General features: G+C 42.3%; 1 protein-coding gene across 1 annotated transcript in view; it reads right to left on the bottom strand.

The window, feature by feature from the left end:
• Nucleotides 1–20,315, bottom strand: part of EFNA2 (ephrin A2) — a 395,967-nt gene that overhangs the window by 358,903 nt on the left and 16,749 nt on the right. The gene's annotated exons all lie outside the window — the stretch shown is intronic.

Genomic DNA, 20,315 nt, shown 5'->3' with positions numbered 1-20,315 from the left:
TCACTTTCCTATTAAAAACACTTCCCTCCTGGACCTCATCGAACCCTTTAACATATTTAAATGTTTCGATCATGTCCCCCCTTTTCCTTCTGTCCTCCAGACTATACAGATTGAGTTCATTAAGTCTTTCCTGATACGTTTTATGCTTAAGACCTTCCACCATTCTTGTAGCCCCTCTTTGGACCCGTTCAATTTTGTCAATATCCTTTTGTAGGTGAGGTCTCCAGAACTGGACACATCATTCCAAATAATAATAATAATAATAATAATAATAATAATAATAATAATAATAATTTATTGGATTTGTATGCCGCCCCTCTCCGCAGACTCGGGGTGGCTAACAACAATAACAAACACAACATGTATAATCCAATAATAAAAAACAACTAAAAACCCCTATTATAAAACCAAACATACACACAAACATACCATGCATAACTTGTAATGGCCTAGGGGGAAGAGCTATCTCAACTCCCCCATGCCTGGCGGTATAAATGAGTCTTGAGTAGTTTACGAAAGACAGGGAGGGTGGGGGCAGTTCTAATCTCCGGGGGGGAGTTGGTTCCAGAGGGCTGGGGCTGCCACAGAGAAGGCTCTTCCCCTGGGGCCCGCCAAACGACAAATGGGGTCTCACCAGCGCTCTATACAGCGGGATCACAATCTCCCTCTTCCTGCTTTTTATATACCTCTAGCTAGGCAGCCTCCGCTTGTTTCCACCCAGCTGGGGTCTTTGGAGAAGAGGTTGGTAGGGTGTTTTTTTCCCCCATCCCACCCGACCCCTCTGCTTTTTTTTTTTTTTTAAAAGGCTGGGAAATCTGAACAGGAGGCAGAAAAAAAAATCATCTTTTTTGCTGATCTTTAGCAGAGTCCAATAAAAACCGTTGACAGCAAGATTTGAAGCTCTGTATCAAAACAGTTCTGGGGCTTCATTATGGCTAATTAAAGACCAGAGCACACGTTCCATCGCCCGCATGGGTGTTGCCAATCCTGCTGTGGCCTCACCGTGCTGACTCAGCCCAGCTGGAGAAAGAGTCGAGTTCGTGGGGGTGAATATAAATATAAATGGAGGGCGGGAAACTTTCGGGCTTCGGCAAAGAAAAATGAGGTATTTTCCTTTTCTTCAGTCAGACCTTTCTTTCTTTCCTTCCTTCCTTCTTTCCTTCCTTCCTTCTTTCTTTCTTTCCTTCCTTCCTTCTTTCCTTCTTTCTTTCTTTCCTTCCTTCCTTCTTTCCTTCTTTCCTTCCTTCTTTCCTTCTTTCTTTCTTTCCTTCCTTCTTTCCTTCCTTCCTTCTTTCCTTCCTTCCTTCCTTCTTTCCTTCTTTCTTTCTTTCCTTCCTTCCTTCTTTCCTTCTTTCTTTCTTTCCTTCCTTCCTTCCTTCTTTCTTTCTTTCTTTCCTTCCTTCCTTCCTTCCTTCCTTGTTTGTTTGTTTGTTTGTTTATTTATTTGATTTTTATGCCGCCCTTCTCCTTAGACTCAGGGCGGCTTACAACATGTTAGCAATAGCACTTTTTTTAACAGAGCTAGGCTATTGCCCCCACAATCCGGGTCCTCACTTTACCCACCTCGGAAGGATAGAAGGCTGAGTCCACCTTGAGCCGGTGATGAGGTTTGAACCACTGACCTTCAGATCTACAAGTCAGCTTCAGTGGCCTACAGTACAGCACTCTACCTGCTGCGCCACCCCGGCTCATTCATGCCGGGAAAGAGGAAAGCACCAGGCCCAAAGGGTTGGACCAGTTGGGCCAGCACTAGAGAGAAGAAGGGTTGATCTATACTGGAACACTGTGTCCAGTTCTGGAGACCTCACCTACAAAAAATTATGGATAAAATTGAACGGGTCCAAAGACTGGCTACAAGAATGGTGGAAGGTCTTAAGCATAAAACTGATCAGGAAAGACTTCATGAACTCCATCTGTATAGTCTGGAGGACAGAAGGGAAAGGGGGGACATGATCGAAACATTTAAATATGTTAAAGGGTTAAATAAGGTCCAGGAGGGAAGTGTTTTTAATAGGAAAGTGAACAGAAGGACAAGGGGGCACAATCTGAGGTTAGTTGGGGGAAAGATCAGAAGCAACGTGAGAAAATATTATTTCACTGAAAGAGTAGTAGATGCTTGGAACAAACTTCCAGCAGACGTGGTTGGTAAATCCACAGGAACTGAATTTAAACACGCCTGGGATAAACATATATCCATCCTAAGATGTTTCTATGTTTCCATGTTTCCATGTTTCTCTACCCGTGATGTCACACGTGACACAGGTGGCACATGAAGCCAGATCCGTGGGCACATGAGGCGTTGCCCGAGCTCAGTTCCAGCGTGCATGCGCGCAACAGGCCAGCTGATTTTCGGGTAGCCCCATCCAAACCGCCTCTACCCTCCCCAGGAGGCTCTGGGAGGCCGTTTTCGCCCTCCCCAGGCGCCAAGGAAGCCTCTAGAGCCTGGGAAGAGTGAAAAACGGGCCTGCCGGGCCCACTAGAAGTCGGGAAAAGGCCATTTCCAGCCGCTGGAGGGCTTTTTCGATGGGGGCAGACAGGGCCATTTTTGCCCTCCCCAGGCTCCAAAAAAGTCTTTGGGGCAGAATACAGTAGTAGGTTGCTACCAGGATGGTAGAAGACGGCCCACCGGTAGAGAACAGTGCGCTGTGCACACAGCTTTCGTTCTCTTGCATGATTCACTTCACAACTGGGCTAGGACTTTCAGTCTCCTATTTTTTCAGTCTGGTGCCTTCACCGTTGTGCAAAACATGTTCCAAATGCAGGTAGCCCTCAACTTACAAGAGTTGATTTAGTGACGCTTCAAAGTTACAATGGCAACTGTTCTGTCGAGCTCTCTGGTAGACTCCTCCCAAAAATGCACAGATACAATTTCAGACACACACACACGTTTGAAAATTCAAAACAATGTTCTTTATAATGAAAATTCACTTAACCTAAGCCCTCTTTTGGTATAGCAAAGAGCACTGGTCTCCAAACAAACTGGTAATTTGTACAAGTCCCTTATCAGTTCTGTGATACTTAGCTTGCAGCTGTGAGGCAATTCACAGTCCTTCTTCTTTCACAAAGTGAAACACACTTTGCCCTGGTTTAGTTTCAAAGCGGGAAAAATCAGCACACAAAAGGTCAAAGTCAGTAAAGCAGGCACGAAACACAACGATCAGATAATCCTCCACAATGGCCAAACCCACAAGCTGCTCTTTATAGCAGCCTCACTAATGACCACAGCCCCACCCAACCACAGGTGGCCTCATTTTCTTTGATAATAATCTCTCAGTTGTTGTTGCCTGTGCATCGCTCTCCGCATGCGTGGCTGTATCATTAACTCTTGTTCTGAATCCAAGGAGGAGCTAGATAATTGATCTCCTTCTGAGCTGTCTGCCACACTCTCCTCCTCCCTGTCACTCATGCCTTCTTGGTCAGAGGAGCCTTCATCAGCAGATTCCACCAGGGGCAAAACAGGCCTGCAGCATGTGGATGTCTCCCCCACATCCACAGTCCTTGGGGCAGGAGCTGGGCCAGAGCTAACCACAACAGCAACTTTGTAAATGACCATTTTGCACAGTTACAACCTGTGATCAATGAGATCAAAATTCAGGTGCTTGGCTTTCATGCGTCCCAACTTTGTTTTATCCCCTTTTGTGACCTGACAAATGGAGAAGCCAGATTCATTTAATAACCAGGTTACTACTTTATCAACTGTAGGGATTCATTTAACAGCTGTGGAAATAAGAGATGTAAAATAAGGGGAAACTCACTCAATAAATGTCTCACAAGAACATGAATTTGGGGCCCAATCGTGGTCATAAGTCGAGGATTTCTGAATCATTATAGAACTACAGGCAGTCCTCGATTTAAGACCACAATGTTTAAACTCGACTTATGAACAATGTGTTTATACCACCACGTTTTAAAACATTGTTTTCAAAAACCTTGGATGAGCCAGTCAATGTTTGCCTCGCCAGGAAAACACTTGGTTTCATTTCGCTGGGAGATGTTTAAATATTTTATTGTATCTTTACGCAGTGGCCCCTTTTTGCATTTTAACCATCTGTGGTTTTATTTAAAAACCATGGGGCTGTTTAATTGTGAAGATTTGTGCTAACAAGCAGGAAGAGGGAAATTGTGATCCCCTTATATAGAGCGCTGGTGAGACCACATTTGGAGTACTGTGTTCAGTTCTGGAGACCTCACCTACAAAAAGATATTGACAAAATTGAACGGGTCCAAAGACGGGCTACAAGAATGGTGGAAGGTCTTAAGCATAAAACGTATCAGGAAAGACTTCATGAACTCAATCTGTATAGTCTGGAGGACAGAAGGAAAAGGGGGGACGTGATCGAAACATTTAAATATGTTAAAGGGTTAATTAAGGTCCAGGAGGGAAGTGTCTTTAATAGGAAAGTGAACACAAGAACAACGGGAAACAATTTGAAATTAGTTGGGGGAAAGATCAAAAGCAACATGAGAAAATATTATTTTACTGAAAGAGTAGTAGATCCTTGGAACAAACTTCCAGCAGACGTGGTAGATAAATCCACAGTAACTGAATTTAAACATGCCTGGGATAAACATATATCCATCCTAAGATAAAATACAGAAAATAGTATAAGGGCAGACTAGATGGACCATGAGGTATGAGGTCTTTCTCTGCCGTCAGTCTTCTACGTTTCTAGGTGCTGCCTTACGCAAGACTAAAAAACACTTCCCTCCTGAACCTTATTTAACCCTTTAACGTATTTAAATGTTTCGATCATGTCCCCCCTTTTCCTTCTGCCCTCCAGACTCTACAGATTGAGTTCATGAAGTCTTTCCTGATACGTTTTATGCTTAAGACCTTCCACCATTTTTGTAGCCCACCTTTGGACCCGTTCAATTTTGTCAATAACTTTTTGTACGTGAGGTCTCCAGAACTGGACACAGTATTCCAAATGGGGTCTCACCAGCGCTCTATACGGCGGGATCACAATCTCCCTCTTCCTGCTTGTTATACCTCTAGCTATGCAGCCAAGCATTCCATTTGCTTTCCCTACCATAAGAACCTAAGAAGTGCCATGGTGAATCAGACCAAAGCCCATCAAGTCCAGCATTCTGTGTCCCACCAATTGTCCATGGGGATCTTGAGCAGAAAGAGAGGGAAAAACCCTCCCTTTCCCTTGACCCCCAACAAATGGGACCCAAGGGAACCCTACCTGCCTCAACCAACATAGAGGCAGCACTTGGACATCCATCAACAACTGCAATGCAACTTAACAACTGTGCCATTAAAGTGGTAGAAGAGGATAGACACGGCTCACTTAGCAGAAAAGTTGGACTCAACTGCAGTCAAACCTGGAGAACTACCTCCTCCTATTTTCCCCAGAATAACCACCCCAATTATATTATCTACCATCTCTCTCTCCATCCATCCATCATCTATCTATCTATCTATCTATCTATCTATCTATCTATCTATCTATCTATCTATCTATCTATCCGTCTAATCTATCTCTCTCTCTCTCTCTCTATCTATCTATCTATCTATCTATCCGTCTAATCTATCTATCTATCTATCTATCTATCTATCTATCTCTCTCTCTTTCTCTCTCTCTCTCTCTATCTATCTATGTATCTATCTATCCGTCTAATCTATCTATCTATCTATCTCTCTCTCTCTCTCTCTCTCTCTATCTCTCTATCTATCTATCTATCTTTCTATCCGTCTAATCTCTCTCTCTCTCTCTCTCTCTCTCTCTCTCTCTGTCTGTCTGTCTAATCTGAAGGTGGATTGGGCTGAGAGACAACGACCGATTCAAGGTCACCCAGCCGGCTTTTCTGGCTAAGGTGGGACCAGAATTCATGACTGGTTTGAAGTCACCCAGCTGGGCTTTCTATGGCTAAGGCGGAACTAGAACTCGCCGTCTCCAGGTTTTAGCCGGGTGCCTTAATCAGGAAACCAAACTGGCTCTCAGCTTAGTTCCTCATTAAATAGTAATTAGCTCGCTTACAATAGGAAGCACTTGAGCAGAACAAGGCAGCAAAGAGCCGGTTATGGGGGGGGGGGGGGAACCAAACTGGGGGTGGCAGAGAGTTTGCCGGGGAGGGGGGGGAAGTGATGGGGGGGAGGAAGGGAGGCTATTAATGGTGTGCAAAATAGACTTCCTATTGCAAAGCCTTGTGAAGGGTTGAAGAAAAGCCTGCCCTCCCCAGGAAAGCAAAGCAACTCGGTCATTAGAATATTCTTCCTTCCGCCGAGTAGTTTGCAGACTAGATACTCACTGCAGGCAGCTGAACCGTCATTTGTAGGCCTCCTCCGAGCTACTACGCCTCTTGAAAAAAGCTCAAGTCGAGGACGGAACTGAACCGCTCTCGATGGAAATCTCCTCTCTGTGGTTCTTCATCCCCCTTTCCACTCATCCCGCTACCTTAACTTAAAAGTTCTTCAAAAGGATGTTTATTTCTTTTATTATTATTATTATTATTTTCAAAACGCTCAGCGATGAGAGGTTCTCCAAATAAATAAATAAATGCTTTTCGAGCCGCTGGGTGCGGGAGCCACAGATTTCAAGGATCCATAAACCCTCCACTGGTAAAACTCTTGATCCATGGTTAAAATAATACTAATAATAAAATCGAGAGGTGGGTCCAAAGCCAGGCCACTTAAAATAGCAAGGGAATGAGCAAAGGTGTTTTTTTTTAAAAAAAATTAATACTAAAATTAGATTAGATTAGATTAGATTTATTGGATTTATATGCCACCCCTCTCCGCAAACTTGGGGCGGCTCACAACAATAATAAAAACAGTACATAATAACAAATCCAATGCCCACCAATCTAATTACAGTTTAAAATTAATAAATTCATAAAACAATCCCAATGTATATAAAAACAGACACACAGTCAATCAATCAATGGCAAAACAACATGGGCAAGGGGGAAATGTTTTTTAGTTCCCCCATGCCTGACGGCAGAGGTGGGTCTTAAGGAGTTTACGAAAGGCAGGGAGGGTGGGGGCAATCCTAATCTCAGGGGGAGCTGGTTCCAGAGGGTCGGGGCCCCCACAGAGAAGGCTCTTCCCCTGAGTCCCGCCAGATGGCATTGTTTGGTTGACATGACCCGGAGAAGGCCGACTCTGTGGGACCTAACCGGTCGCTGGGATTCGTGCGGCAGGAGGCGGTCCCGAAGATATTCTGGTCCGGTGCCATGAAGGGCTTTGTAGGTCATAACCAACACTTTGAATTGTGACCGGAAACTGATCGGCAACCAATGCAGACTGCGGAGTGTTGGAGTGATATGGGAAATTAATACGGCAGCCAACCACCTAATAGCACACTGAATTTTTTTTAAACAAGCCAGATTGGTTTCTGATATGTTCTTTTAGCTACTTGTTTGAGATAGATAGATAGATAGATAGATAGATAGATAGATAGATAGATAGGAAGGAAGGAAGGAAGGAAGGAAGGAAGGAAGGAAGGAAGGAAGGAAGGAAGGAAGGAAGGAAGGAAGGAAGGAAGGAAGGAAGGAAGGAAGGAAGGAAGGAAGGAATGACAGATAGATAGGATAGATAGGAAGGAAGGAAGGACAGATAGATAGGATAGATAGATAGATAGATAGATAGATAGATAGATAGGAAGGAAGGAAGGAAGGAAGGAAGGAAGGACAGATAGATAGGATAGATAGATAGGAAGGAAGGAAGGAAGGAATGACAGATAGATAGATAGATAGATAGATAGATAGATAGATAGATAGATGTGTGTGTGTATGTGTATAGCTAGCTGATGAGAGGAAACAATCTCACAATAGATCTATACTTGTCTCCCTTCATTTTCAAATGTCAGCAAAAATATGTTACATATGTGTATGTGTGTGTGTTTTCTGTCGTACAAAGCTGAAAGGAGGAGATCCTATGGCCTAGAGGTTAATTCTCTGCCTTACAAGGCAGAGGCCACAGGTTCAAATCCCAGTGCGGGTATGGTTAGCTGATGAGAAGAAACAACCTCGAAATAGATCTATACTAATCTCCCTTCATTTACAATTCAGCAAAAATATGTTACACACACACATACATACATACATTGTACACTGAGAGCATATGCACCAAAGACAAATTTCTTGTGTGTGCAATCACACTTGGCCAACAAAGAATTCTATTCTATTCTATTCTAAATGCATGCATACATACATACATACATACATACATACATACATACATACATACATTATATATATATAATTTTTAAAGCATTAACGGCAGCCAGAGTTGGGGAGGAAATCCTATTCCCAAAAAAGAAATTTACATACACCCCCTTGGCTCCTCGCCCCTCACTTATCCCAAGATATTTTACCACCTATTATAATCACAGAATAATGGCTTGCTAATATAAACACCAACCGACAAACGCTCGGCGCATTTCCCCCGAAAAGTTAATTTGATCAGAACCTATTACGAGACAAACTTTACAATTTGCTTTTTAGGATGGAGAATGTTAATGCAAACCGGGGGCCCTGGTTTTCTTTTCAATATCCTCGTGTGTCAATCAATGCTCATCACCGCTTGGAAAAAGAAAGAAAGACAGGGGGGAAAAAGGAAACATATTCCGCGCAAGAAATCTCACCTCAATATTTGTCCTAGGCTTGTGATAATATTCCTCCCCTCACCACACAGACTTCTAGGCAACGTTCTATGATATATAGAGAGAGATTGGCTGAATTTTAAGGGGGGAAATGATACTTTTTATTTATATATAAATATAATTTGAATTTTATTGGCTGAATTTTGGCTGAATTTTAAGGGGGGAAATGAGACTTTTTATTTATATACAGTGTTCCCTTGATTTTCGCAGGTTCAAACTTCGCGAAAAGTCTATACCACGGTTTTTCGAAAATATTAATTAAAAAATACGTCACGGTTTTTTCCTCTATACCACGGTTTTTCCCGCCCGATGATATCATATGTCATCGCCAAACTTCCGTCTGCCTTTAATAAATATTTTTTTAAAGAAACTTTAATAAATAAACATGGTGAGTAATAATCTAAATGGTTGCTAAGGGAATGGGAAATTGTAATTTAGGGGGTTAAAGTGTTAAGGGAAGGCTTGTGATACTGTTCATAGCCAAAAATAGTGCATTTACTTCCGCATCTCTACTTCGCGGTAATTCGACTTTCGCGGGCGGTCTCGGAACGCATCCTCCGCGAAAATCGAGGGAACACTGTATATATATATATAATTTGAATTTTATTGGCTGAATTTTAAGGGAGGAAATGAGACTTTTTATTTATATATATATATATAATTTGAATTTTATTGGCTGAATTTTAAGGGGGGAAATGAGACTTTATATATATATATATATATATATATATATATATATATATATATATATATATATAAGATATATAAAAATAATATATATAAAACCACAGATCCCTGCCCTGATGCGCTTACAAACTCCGAAGGCAATCGAGCCCGGTGGTTAGAGATCTATGGTCGCTTAAAAAAAAAAGTCTAATTTCCCCCCTTATATATATTAAAAATATTAATTAAATGTATGTGGCCACCCGGCTCAAGGAAAGGGACTCTTTTTTGTATTTTAGGCCTTCCTCTAAAGGGATAATTAACTAACCGAAGGGCTGTTTTAAAAGGGGAGGGGGACGAAATCACAGCAAGCCTAGGAACAAAGAAAGCCCCTTTAGACGAAATTGTCTATCAATTCACCCAGCGTGCTATTTTCCACTTTAGCAGCGGCTGCCTGAGATAACAGCCAGGGCAGGGTCTCCCATCAACCGAGCTTTAACCGCGAGTGCCCACGGACCCACTTGGAGAATACTAAGATGCCACCAAATCTCCTTCCGCCGGCGCGTGCCTGACTTTTTAAATCTGGTTTGTGCTACAAATCAAGGGCTGGAAAAATTCGTCCCTAGCGCCCACTCCGGCTTCGTATCAGCCCCTGCGCCCACATGCCCGCCTTGGGGTTATTTCTAAATAATAATAAAGGCTGGGTTAAAAAATCGATTCAAAATAAGCAAATGACATCTTTCAGATTCAGTCCAGGGTTAAGTTTAGACCTTTCTGTCGATCTGTCTTAACACGTCTGTCTGTCTTTCTCTCATCTATATAGTCATTCATCTGCCTATTTGTGTATTTGTCTTTCCATATCCATCCATCTCTCCCAACTCATCTTTCAGTCTGTTTCACTGTTTATCTATCTATCTATCTATCTATCTATCTATTTATCTATCTATCATCTATCTTCTATCTATCTCTTTCTTTCTATCATCTATGTAACGTATCTATCTATCATCTACAGTATCTTCTATCTATCATCTATCTTTATCTATCTTTCTATCATCTATCGATCGATTTATTGATCTATCTTTTACCTACCTATCTATCTTTCTATCTATCTATCATCATCTATGTATCATCTATCTTCTATCTCTTTCTTTCTTTCTTTCTATCATCTATCTATCTATCTATCTTCTATCTATCTATCTTTCTATCTATCATCTATCTCTTTCTTTCTTTCTTTCCTTCTTTCTTTCTTTCTATCATCTATCTATCGATCTATCTTCTACCTCTCAATCTATCTTTCTATCTATCTATCATCTATGTATCATCTATCTTCTATCTTTCTTTCTTTCTATCATCTATCTATCGATCTATCTTCTACCTATCTATCTATCTATCTTTCTATCTATCTATCATCTATGTATCATCTATATTCTATCTTTCCTCCTTTCTCTCTATCATCTATCTATTTATCTATCTTTCTTTCTATCATCTATCTATCTATCTTCTATCTATCTATCTATCTATCTATCTTCTATCTATCCATCTTTCTATCTATCATCTATCTCTCTCTCTCTCTTTCTTTCTTTCTTTCTTTTATCTATCTATCTACATACCTATTTATCTGTCTCTCTCTCCACCCATCCATTCATCCATTCCTCTCTCCCTCCTTTTCCTTCCTCCCTTTATAGGCACCTGAGAACAAGTTAACCAGCATCCCTAGAGATGACTCAATCCGATCTGTGCCAGCACAAGGACTATTCAATTATTTTATTCTGACATATGCTAGGCAATTAAAAACCGGAACCCAAATCTCTGTGGTTTTTCCCCCTCAAGTTTATTATTTATTTCCAGGTTTGTATTCTGCCAGCCCCAAACCGATGCCCGACGGTTTACATGTACAGGCAGATGCCGTAAGCCACTAAAATTTATATTAAATTTAAATAAGTAAAAGCCAAAGCCACCCTCAGCGACATCAGAGAACAAACAAAGCCCCTTTGGGACACCATCGTCCTATAAACACCACGGCGGTGTCACCCTCCAAATTTTTAGGGGTAGATTGTTCCATATGGATAAAGCTCATACTGAAATGGCTTTGCATCTAGCCCCCAGTTGCTGAATCTCAAAGCAAAACATCCTTTTTGCTGGATGGTGTTGTGGTTAGCTCTGGCCCAGCTCCTGCCCCAAGGACTGTGGATGTGGGGGAGACATCCACATGCTGCAGGCCTGGTTTGCCCCCCGGTGGAATCTGAAGATGAAGGCTCCTCTGACCAAGAAGACATGAGTGACAGGGAGGAGGAGAGTGTGGCAGACAGCTCAGAAGGAGATCAATTATCTCGCTCCTCCTTGGATTCAGAACAAGAGTTAATGATACAGCCATGCATGTGGAGAGCGATGCATAGGCAACAACAACTGAGAGATTATTATCAAAGAAAATGAGGCCACCTGTGGTTGGGTGGGGCTGTGGTCATTAGTGAGGCTGCTATAAAGAGCAGCCTGTGGGTTTGGCCATTGTGGAGGATTATCTGATCCTTGTGTTTCGTGCCTGCTTTACTGACTTTGACCTTTTGTGTGCTGATTTTTCCCAGCTTTGAAACTAAACCAGAGCAAAGTGTGTGTCACTTTGTGAAAGAAGAAGGACTGTGAATTGCCTCACAGCTGCAAGCTAAGTATCACAGAACTGATAAGGGACTTGTACAAATTACCAGTTTGTTTGGAGACGAGTGCTCTTTGCTATACCAAAAGAAGGCTTGGTTTAAGTGAATTTTCATTATAAAGAACATTGTTTTGAATTTTCAAACGTGTGTGTCTCTTAAATTTTTTCCCTGTGAATTTTTGGGAGGATTCTACCAGAGAGCCCGACAGAACAGATGGGTCAACATTTTTAGCAAGCCACCCACAGTCAGTAAGGTTGAGTGGGCGACCATATACATTTTCTAAATAAACAACCAGACATCAGGCCAATTCAGGGCAAACTCGACATTGCCGTGCCTCACCGCATCAGGCGAAATCCTCCCTTTGGTTCTTTCGTAGGAAACATCTCCAATGTACATTTCATAGGTCAGATTATTATCATTTCGATCTATCCAAAATGCGTGCTTTGTATTTGAGTCCGGAATCGACATGATCCGAAGTCACGCTTTCCGAAACCACCACCACGTCCCAGGGGAAGAGCCTTCTCTTTGGCGGCCCCGAACCTCTGGAACCAGCTCCCCCCTGAGATTAGAATTGCCCCCACCCTCCTTGCCTTTCGTAAACTCCTTAAAACCCACCTCTGCCGTCAGGCATGGGGGAACTGAGATAACTTCCCCAGGCCTATATTGTTTATGTATGGTGTGTTGTGTGCATGTTTTTTTAAATTATGGGTTTTTAGTTTTAATTATTAGATTTGCATTGTACATCGTTTATTCCATTACTGTTGTGAGCCGCCCCGAGTCTGCGGAGAGGGGCGGCATACAAATTTAATAAATAGATAGATAGATAGATAGATAGATAGATAGATAGATAGATAGATAGATAGATAGATAGATAGAATGAGTATGTATGTATGTATGTATGTATGTATGTATGTATGTATGTATGTATGTAGATTGTTCTGAGTTCGGGTTTTGCCCCGTGTAATAATTTGAGTGTCTATGCGACGTTTCGGTGAAATCACATTCACCATCATCAGGCTGAAGTTTCAAGCTTCGTGCTGTTGTAAATATGGAACATATTTTTATATATATATATGGATCAAATGTTTTTAGCTGAAATTTTAAAATTAAGGGAGACTAGGATAGTACCATTCCGACATAAAAAAAAACCAAAAAAACCATATATATATAGAAAACCAAAAAAACTATAGAAAAACACCCCCTCGGCATGAACAAACGAGATGACATGTCCAGCCTACCAGAGATTTGGAAACCAGCCTTAAACAAAAAAACATATCATAATCATCACCATGTCAATCCTTCAACTAAATGTGATTCCACCAATCAATCAAATCATTAAAACATAGCCACCCAATCTATTTGCTACATTCAAACCAAATCTCCACCCCCACCACTATATATAAGGAACAAATGGCAGTTGCAAACAAACTATATTTACAGCAGCACGAAGCTTATAACTTCAGCCTGATGATGGTGAATGTGATTTCACCGAAACGTCGCATAGACACTCAAAATACTATTACACGGGGCAAAACCCGAACTCAGAACAATCTACATACATATACCCGTGAAAATCTACGAAAACAAATATGCATGTATGTATGTATGTACCGTGTTTCCCCGAAAGTAAGACAGTGTCTTACTTTCTTTTTATCCCCAAAAGCCCCACTATGTCTTACTTTCGGGGTATGTCTTATATTGGAAAAAATAAGACCCACCCGGCCAACCCACATACCCGAACCCGCAACACCCATGTCCGGTAAAAAGTAGTATTTTAAAAAATCTTCTTCAAAAATCTGGGTCTTCATTTTTACCCACCGGGGGGGACAAAGAGCCCGAAGCACCCTCCCCCCCACACACAAACACACGGAGACACATCCGCATCCCCGCCTGCCCGCCCTGTCCGGGCCCCGCCATGACGTGGCAGCCGCGTCCGGTGCACACGTCGGCCTTGACACGTGTCCGCCCACCCGGCGTCTCCGAAGCTTACCGGTCTCTGGCGGGCGCCTTTCGGCAGGAGAAGCCTTCGCCGGGCTGCTTCGCTGCTTGTTCCCCGATGACGGACAACGTCCGGCTGGCTTAGCCGGGACGGGCAACACGGCATCCGCTTGAGACACCGGCGGGAGCAGCAGGAACAGCAACATTTGAATCAGACAGAGGCGGCGGTGACGTATGGAGGGGGTGCGGCGCGGAAGTGGGCAGGAGGCGGCAATACCCCCGTGTTTCCCCGAAAGTAAGACATATGTCTTACTTTCGGGGTACGGCTTATATTAGCCAACCCCCCTGAAACCCCTGATACGTCTTACAATCGGGGGTGTCTTACTATCGGGGAAACAGGGTATGTATGTATGTATGTATGTATGTATGTATGTATGTATAGCAGTGTTTCCCAACCTTGGCAACTTAAAGATATCTGGACTTCAACTCCCAGTATTCCCCAGCCAGCATTCGCTGGCTGAGGAATTCTGGGAGTTGAAGTCCAAATATCTTCAAGTTGCCAAGGTTGGGAAACACTGCTATATACAAACAGACAAATCCATTTTATACACAGGCTTGGAACTCTCTCTGCCAAAGGAGGCTTTTGAACGAGTGCCCGACAAAATAAGGAACGCATCAAGAGAGCAAACCCCACCCCCCCCCCAATGCTATGCTTGAAGGACTTGCTAAGGAAGGCGCTGGCCTGGATACGTTTCCCCCAAATAAGCAGCTCAGGCTGACTTTCAAAGTGGGCCAAATCCCTACTCAACGGCAATCTTTAAGCCATTTCTAATTTCTCAGCCAAAATCTTGCTTCGAGGGATTGTCAAGAGGCCAAGTCAGAAAAGAGAGCGGCGGGCGAAGGAGGAGGAGGAGGAGGAAGGCCACGGAGGCTGCTCTTTCTGGCTCTTCGGAGAAGGCCGGAATTAAAATGTTATAAATAAATGTACCGTCAGTGTTATCTGACAATTGGAAGTGGGGGAGAGGTGGAAAAGAGAGAGAGAGAGAAATGTCTGTAATACACAAGATGGCATCTTCTTTAGCTGACAGAGACCTTGGCGCTTTCCAGTAATGATGAGTGGCGTCTACTCTGTGCGCTCGTGGGGACGGGAGGGGGGGAAGAGCGCCAAGCGAATGTGATCAGGGATCCCTGGCACCAATTATGGCTTTTGCTCCGTGCGACGTAGAGACTGAAAAGCCACGGTCTGTAGTTCGGGAGGTGGAAAATTACTCTGCTTTCGGAAGAAGTTCTCCTTCGTCCGTGAGGTTTAAATCCTAGCGGGAGCAAAAAACAGGTCATAACCAACACTTTGAATTGTGACCGGAAACTGATCGGCAACCAATGGAGACTGCAGAGTGTTGGTGTGACATGGGCATACCTGGGGAAGCCCATGACTGCTCTCGCAGCTGCATTCTGCATGATCTGAAGTTTCCGAACACTTTTCAAAGGTAGCCCCATGTAGAGAGCGTTACAGTAGTTGAGCCTCGAGGTGATGAGGGCATGAGTGACTGTGAGCAGTAAGTCCCGATCCAAATAGGTTGAACATCAACTCCCAAAAATTCCAGCAAAAATAAGTTGGGGGAAAGATCAAAAGCAACATGAGAAAATATTATTTTACTGAAAGAGTAGTAGATCCTTGGAACAAACGTCCAGCAGACGTGGTAGATAAATCCACAGTCACTTAATTTAAACACGCCTGGGATAAACATAGATCCATCCTAAGATAAAATATAGAAAACAGTATAAGGGCAGACTAGCTGGATCATGAGGTCTTTTTCTGCCGTCAGACTTCTATGTTTCTATGGATAAGAGTGGAGGTCTACCGAGCTCCAACTTTGGAAGTCGGAGATCGTTAGACTCCAACTTCCAAGATTGGAAAACATCAAGATGTGACAGCTGGGGGTTAAATGAAGCTACCCTGGGGGCAGGGGTTTTGGACTTGAAGACCTCCAAGATTCCTTCCACTATTCTACGTTCTGAGTAACCAGTGAGTAGGAGAGGAAATTATCAAGGCTACCCATATGGGTTTCTCTCCCCCACACCCCTATACAGTGGTACCTCAACTTAAGAACTTTTCTAGATAAGAACCAGGTATTCAAGATTTTTTTGCCTCTTCTTAAGAACCATTTTCTACCTAAGAACCCGAGCCTGGAAAAAATTTCCCAGGAAATTTGAGAGTGGCAGAAAGGCCCAGCCAGTTTCCTGCCATTCCCCCTTTAATCCCAGCCATCTCGGGCTTTTCTGGGCTGCCAGAGGAGCCTTTCGGTGGCGCTTAAGGAGGCTTTGGCAGTCCAGAGCAAACAAAGCATTTTCCTTTCTCTGCGCGCTTGGAGAGGGAATAAACTTCTGCCAGCGCCCAGAAAAGAAATGCTCCCTTCGCTCTGGGCAGCCACTGTCCTCCTCCTCCTCCTCTTCTTCCTCCTCCTCCTCCCACCCAAATTCTGAACTTTTATTTCTTTCCTAATGGGTTTTCACGCATTATTTGCTTTTACATTGATTCCTATGGGAAAAATTGCTTCTACTTACAAACTTTTCTACTTAAGAACCTGGTCACGGAACGAATTAAGTTCTTCAGCAGAGGCACCATTGTAGTTCCTTTTCCATTACCCCTTTTTCTTCTTTGTAGTTTGGAAGGAGATCTGGAGGTCATCAAATCCAACTCCTTGCTCAATGTGATATTTCACATTCAACCATGAACATAACACCAAATTTTATTTATTCACCTACTTACTTACTTACTTACTTACTTACTTACTTACTTACTTACTTACTTACTTACGTACTTACGTACTTACTTACTTACTTACCTACCTACCTACTTACTTACTTACTTACTTGGATTTCTATGCTGCCCTTCTCGGCAGACACAGGGCGGCTTAGAAACATAGAAACATAGAAGATTGACAGCAGAAAAAGACCTCATGGTCCATCTAGTCTGCCCTTATATTATTTCCTGTATTTTATCTTTGGATGGATCTATGTTTATCCCAGGCATGTTTACATTCAGATATGGTAGATTTACCAAAAAACACGTCTGCTGGAAGTTTGTTCCAAGCATCTACTACTCTTTCAGCAAAATAATATTTTCTCACGTTGCCTCTGATCTTTCCCCCAACGAACCTCAGATTGTGTCCCCTTGTTCTTGGGTTCACTTTCCTATTAAAACACTTCCCTCCTGGACCTTATCTAACCCTTTAACATATTTAAATGTTTCGATCATGTCCCCCCTTTCCCTTCTGTCCTCCAGACTATACAGATTGAGTTCATGAAGTCTTTCCTGATACGTTTTATGCTTAAGACCTTCCACCATTCTTGTAGCCCGTCTTTGGACCCGTTCAACTTTGTCAATATCTTTTTGTAGGTGAGGTCTCCAGAACTGAACACAGTATTCCAAATGGGGTCTCACCAGCACTCTATATAAGGGGATCACAATCTCCCTCTTCCTGCTTGTTATACCTCTAGCTATGCAGCCAAGCATCCTACTTGCTTTTCCTACTGCCCGACCACACTGCTCACCCATTTTGAGACTGTCACTAGGAGAATTTGAGTTCTAGTCCGGCCTTAGGCATGAAAGCTGACTTTGAGCTAATCACCAGGTCGCTGTGAATTCTAGCCTTAGGCATGTAAGTCAAGTTGGTGTCTTTGGGCCAATCACTAGGAGAATGTGAGTTCTAGTCCTGCCTTAGGCATGAAAAGTCAGCTGGGTGACTTTGAGCTAGTAACCAGGAGACTGTAAGTTCTAGTCGCACCTAAATCATGAAAGCCGACTGGGTGACTTTGAGATAATCAACAGGTCGCTGTGAATTCTAGTCCTGCCTTAGGCATGAAGGCCAGGTGGGTGTCTTTGCACCAATCCCTCTCTCTCAGTCCAACTCACCTCACAGGGTTGTTTTTGTGAGGACAATAGGAGGAAGGTGGTATGTGTGATATGTCGAGTAGTTTGCAAAAAGCAACATAGGTGGGACGCAAATAAATGAAATACTCTTCACTGGGACCCATAATTCTGTGCCCTGATTCTGGAAGGACAGAGGCCTTGCTGTGCTCCTATGTGAAATGGCAGGACAGACATTTGCTTAATCAACGTCACAAACAAGCCAAGATTTCACAGGCGAAATCCTTGACTGACACTGCATTCGTCTACACTGGCACAGGTGGGGAAATCCATTTCCATTCTGACGCCAGCGCTCTGTATTTGCCCTACAAATGGACTAATCCGGTTTTCACGTTTGCCCATATCCAATTTCTAACGCTGGAATTTTATGAAATTATTTATGGATTTTAATTAGTTCTTGCTTTAAGAAATGAACCTGGCTCCAGGGTATGTCAAATCCATTTCGTAGCAAGGATACGAGCCATTCAGTATTTCAAAAGTGACAACTACAGCTTTTCTGCAAGCTTGAGGTTTTTGTTTCATTTCGTTTTCCCTGCTGCAACTATTCCAAATTCTCTCGTCTGCTCAAGCTGCCTCGAAACAACCCTGAGAACTGCTGCTGGAAGCCAAAGAGAGCTTGTTTAATAGAGACAGGAAGGATGGTTGTCATGTGCCAGGAACCAATTTTGCCAGCTAAGATGGCGAGGAAGCTGTGTGGGTCAGAAGAAACGGGTGAAATGAAAGCCAGACCCCCAAACGGCCGTCATTTCTCTTAAACCTTGGTTGCAGAAAAGGAGCAGGCCACCGAAGGATCTGCGCTGATGCCCCACGTAATTTGGATCGCTTAGTAGGTTAAAAAAAAGAAAGAAAGAAAGCCAATGTTTTCACGTTTGCTTTGCGTTCTCTTGCCTCGCGCCTTTAATTGCTTTGGCAAACTCCTTCTGCTTTCTTTTCTCAGTTTTGCAAAAACGCCACCGCTTACCCTCAAAATACGTTGGCGGGGAATGTAAGCAGGATGCAAAAAACACCCATAATAATTTAATGCGTGTATCTGGAGAGAGGGAATAAAAGATTAGGATGGAGAGATAGACAGACTAGATAGATAGATAGATAGATAGATAGATAGATAGATAGATAGATAGATAGATAGATAGACAGACAGACAGACAGACAGACAGACAGACAGACAGACAGACAGACAGACAGACAGACAGACAGATGTGCATGTTTCAAATACATTTGTATAGGTGTACATAATATATGTCTAGGTATTATATGAGACTGCATATGTACATATGTATTAAAGACAGGTATGTAGGTAGGTAGGTAGGTAGGTAGGCAGACAGACAGACAGACAGATAGACAGACAGACAGATAGATGTGCATGTTTCAAATACATTTGTATAGGTGTACGTAATATATGTCTAGGTATTATATGAGACTGCATATGTACATATGTATTAAAGATAGGTATGTATGTATGTATGTATGTAGGTAGGTAGGTAGGTAGACAGACAGACAGACAGACAGATGTGCATGTTTCCAATACCTTTATGTAGGTGTATGTAATATATCTCCAGGTATTATATGAGACTGCATATTATACATAATGCATGTGGCAATAGATAAGTAGGTAAGCAGGTAGGTAGGTAGGTGATAGATAGATAGATGGATAGATAGATAGATAGATAGATAGATAGATAGATAGATAGATAGATATAGAAGATAAATGATAGATAGATAGATAGATAGATAGATAGATAGAGAGAGATACATACATACATACATACATACATACATACATACATACATACATACATAGATGTATGTGCATGTTTCCAATACTTTTATATAGGTGTATGTAATATATCTCCAGGTATTATATGAGACTGCATATTATACATAATGCTTGTGGCAATAGATAAGTAGGTAAGCAGGTAGGTAGGTAGGTAGGTAGATGATAGATAGATAGATAGATAGATAGATAGATAGGTATGTAGGTAAGCAAGCAGGTAGGTAGGTAGGTAGGTAGTAGGTAGGTAATGATGGCTGGATGGATGGAAGGAAGGAAGGCAGGTAGGGACAAACAGAGGCAGATAGACATAATTGACAGTTATAATATATATAAAATGAAACATACGCTTAGGGATGGATGAATAGACGGACAAACATATAACCATTAAATATAACTATAGATTTAGTCCCTCTTTGAGGGAGATGAGTTCAGAAATCTGAAATATAAACAGCTATACATATAGATATAGCTGTAGAAATACAGATATAGTTGCAGGTGCATATATGTGTATGTAGATATAATATATTATTTATATAGCTGCCCTTCTTTCTCTGGACGGCACACAATCGGAAATGAAAAGACGTATAAAGTTATAGTAAACCTATAAAATTTAACCGAATTCAAACATTAAAAACTACAAAAACCTGGCGCCAAATCCTGATGAAATACAACTAGATCCAAAGTAAGGGAAAGCACAACGGCGGGATACAATTCTCGCAGTATTATTTTTCATTTATTTATTTGATCGC

Source organism: Erythrolamprus reginae, chromosome 1 (assembly GCF_031021105.1).
Source record: "Erythrolamprus reginae isolate rEryReg1 chromosome 1, rEryReg1.hap1, whole genome shotgun sequence".
Classification (NCBI taxonomy): Eukaryota; Metazoa; Chordata; class Lepidosauria; order Squamata; family Dipsadidae; genus Erythrolamprus; species Erythrolamprus reginae.
Note: the sequence above shows the minus strand (reverse complement) of the source record. Positions and strands in the feature narration are given on the sequence as shown.